The 3,052-nt window shown below is 41.9% G+C and overlaps 1 pseudogene; it reads left to right on the top strand.

Moving 5' to 3' along the window:
• Positions 1-722: 722 nt before the first annotated feature.
• On the top strand, positions 723-2,300 carry LOC145450051 (apoptosis-inducing factor 3 pseudogene; annotated as a pseudogene).
• The last annotated feature ends 752 nt before the right edge of the window (positions 2,301-3,052 follow it).

Genomic DNA, 3,052 nt, shown 5'->3' with positions numbered 1-3,052 from the left:
TACGACATATTTAGGTGAATTTTAGAGTAACTTGTGTACCTTGAAATGAGTTGTCTCTAGTGTGGGTGTAAAATAGATGACTATTAGATTCAGAAAAGGTATAACTTATCTTCCGGAACAAAGTATAAGTTACCCTATCGATAAGATATATTGACAGGGTCAACTTGATCGAAGCAATGGTGTATTGTTGCGAATGCGATCACATCACAGAAATTTTGGTGGACATTTACTGGTACTTATGCATCTGGAAATAAGCTATCTCATATTGGTGTGTAATTTATACCACTATTGAATCCAGAAAAGGTATTAACTCATCCTCCCGGAGGTAGTTCGTTAAAAATGGTAATGGTAGGTCATATCTTTTTTCCGCTTTGGAAATTTCATACAAGTATTCGGCCCAGATGACAGCAGTAACAAAAATGGTATGTCTCGTTTATTGCAGCCTGCAGCGTTACTTCTTGCCAGCACAGTGGCTGAGAACCTATCTTATTCTTTTTGCTGTAAAATTAAGTCGTAATAGCTCCTCCTCAGCCGTTACATATCCTTATGATCAATAATTTCGTTGCGTCTACTTTGTGAAGAATGGCAAAAGCGATTGAGTGAAGATGCAGTTTTTGCTGAGGATATCGACAGGAATTGTCCATGGAGGGTTGCGTCGTGGCAGAGTTGTGCTCCAAAACAAAATATATCCCTTCAGGTGTATTGATAAGACTCCGGCGTGCATGGTGTCTGGCACCACCGAAGTTCTCGAAAGAATCGCGTGCAAATACAATGACATGCACGATGGAGAAATGAAAGAAGTTGATTTCGGTGACGACAAAAAGGCTCTGCTTGTTAAGGAAAATGGACAATACAGTGCTATAGGTGCACTATGTACGCACCATAAGGCACCCTTAAGTAAGGGTGTACTATATAAAGGCCGTGTCAGATGCCCGTGGCACGGGGCTTGTTTCAATGCTAAGACTGGCGATATTGAAGACTACCCCGGATTGGACAGTCTCCATGTTTATGAGGTCGAAATCCGTGGTGAAGACGTGGTAGTGAAAGCCTGTGCGGATGAATTGGTGAATTTTAAACGACAGAAAGAGATGGCATGTCGGAATAATAAAGAAAAAGCGAGAATTGTCATAGTTGGGAGTGGGGCTGCCTCATTAACATGTGCGGAATCTCTCAGGCAGCAATCCTACACAGGAGAAATAACTGTTGTTACCAAGGATAATATTTTACCATACGATCGCACGAAACTTAGCAAAAACTTCGCAGTTGATTTGAAGAGCATTGCACTTAGAGACCACAGCTTCTACAATAAATATAATATTTCGATGAGGCTCGATACATCGGCTAAAAAAATTGATACAGTTTCCAAGCGTGTGGTCTTGTATAACAATGAAAGTCTACCCTACGATAAACTGCTACTTGCTTGCGGTGCTGAACCTCGACTTTTGCAAATTCCAGGATCTAAGTTGAAGAATATTTTCACTTTGAGATCTGCAGCTGATGCTGCTGCGATCATGAAAGAGGCGATTGGCAAAAATGCTGTTGTGATTGGGGCATCTTTTATTGGTATGGAGGCAGCGTCTTCCCTCATCGGTAAAGCAGCCTCGGTCACTGTGTGTGAATACCTTGCTGCGCCATACCAATCTGTATTGGGAGAAGAGGTAGGCAGAGTATTTCAAGGCATGCACGAAGAAAGAGGTGTCAATTTCAAAACAAATGCAGTCGTTACGGAGTTTCAAGGATCTGACGAGAATGTTGGGAAGGTCGTTCTGAGAGATGGCACACACCTAGATGCTGATGTTGTAATTTTGGGAGTTGGTGTTCAGCCGTCAACAGAATTTTTAGCGGATTCTGACGTCGAGCTCGACAATCGCGGTTTTGTGAAAGTGAACAAATACATGGAAACAAGCGTCAAGGATGTTTATGCAGCTGGTGATATAGCACTGTATCCACTTAAAATGCGGAATTGGGATCATGTCAACATACAACATTGGTCGATGGCACATTACCATGGAAATTTGATCGGTCGCAATATGATAAAATGTAACTCAGACGAGGCTGCGTGTGTTCCATTTTTCTGGAGTAACCTCGGACCTGGGAAAAACGTTCGCTACACAGGACATGGCGCAGGCTATGATGATATTATATTTACCGGAAACTTGGCTGATAGAAAGTTTTGTGCGTACTACTGTAAAGGTGAGGAAGTTGTGGCCATGGCTACCTTCATGATGGATCCTGTAGCCTCAATGATTGCAGAAAAATGGCATAATGGTGAAACAATCTTGAAGAAGGATATACTTTGAGTAGATGTTACTGTGCTTTACCTTGAAGGCTTGTTTCCAACAGTAGCATTATATTATAATAATGCCTTTATGGGATATTTATACAGTAATTTATAAAGTAGATTTATGATGAATATCAGTACATTTGTCCTTTGAAATAGTTATTGAAGATTTTACTAGAACAAGCAATGCTGATTCTAGACAATAAAAGTTATTTTTTCGACTGCTGTCCACAGCTTTCTAGCTCAGCCAGAGTGCGGATGTTATAGAAATGAGCGATGAACACTGCGCTGATTACCCAGCTCTACGCACCTTGTATTGTGCGAGTGAATGCCGCAAGATGAAGCATTCCTATGATAACAACATGTAGCTTTGGCCAAAGTCACTTAACTATGTGGCTTTTGCCATGACTATTTTACAGGAATATAGGTCGTTGGTCCTCAGCTGTCTCAAGGTCCTATAACTTGCAGGCGTTACGATACGAGGTCCGTATAGATCAGTGGTTCTTGAACGTGGCTTCCGCGATTCCAAGCAGCAATATTATTTCGAAGGGGGCAGAAACGCAGGCGCCAGGCGGTACGATATGGGTTCGCCGAAGAGAAATTACGTTCCCGTAGATGGTGTAGTACCGAGGTCTCAAACACGCGGCCTGCGAGACCATTTTGTGCGGCCCGCGACGGTATTTGGGATTTCGAAGTATCCGACAATATTTAACTGCCAAATATCTTTTTTATATTTGAAAACTACTCCAAAAGCCTGAAAGTACTCATCAA

The sequence above is a fragment of the Botryllus schlosseri genome, chromosome 11 (genome assembly GCF_051294905.1).
Source record: "Botryllus schlosseri isolate E-star chromosome 11, Bs_hap1, whole genome shotgun sequence".
In the NCBI taxonomy this organism is placed as follows: Eukaryota; Metazoa; Chordata; class Ascidiacea; order Stolidobranchia; family Styelidae; genus Botryllus; species Botryllus schlosseri.
The sequence above is the reverse complement of the archived record's forward strand: the minus strand, read 5'-3'. Positions and strand labels throughout refer to the sequence as shown.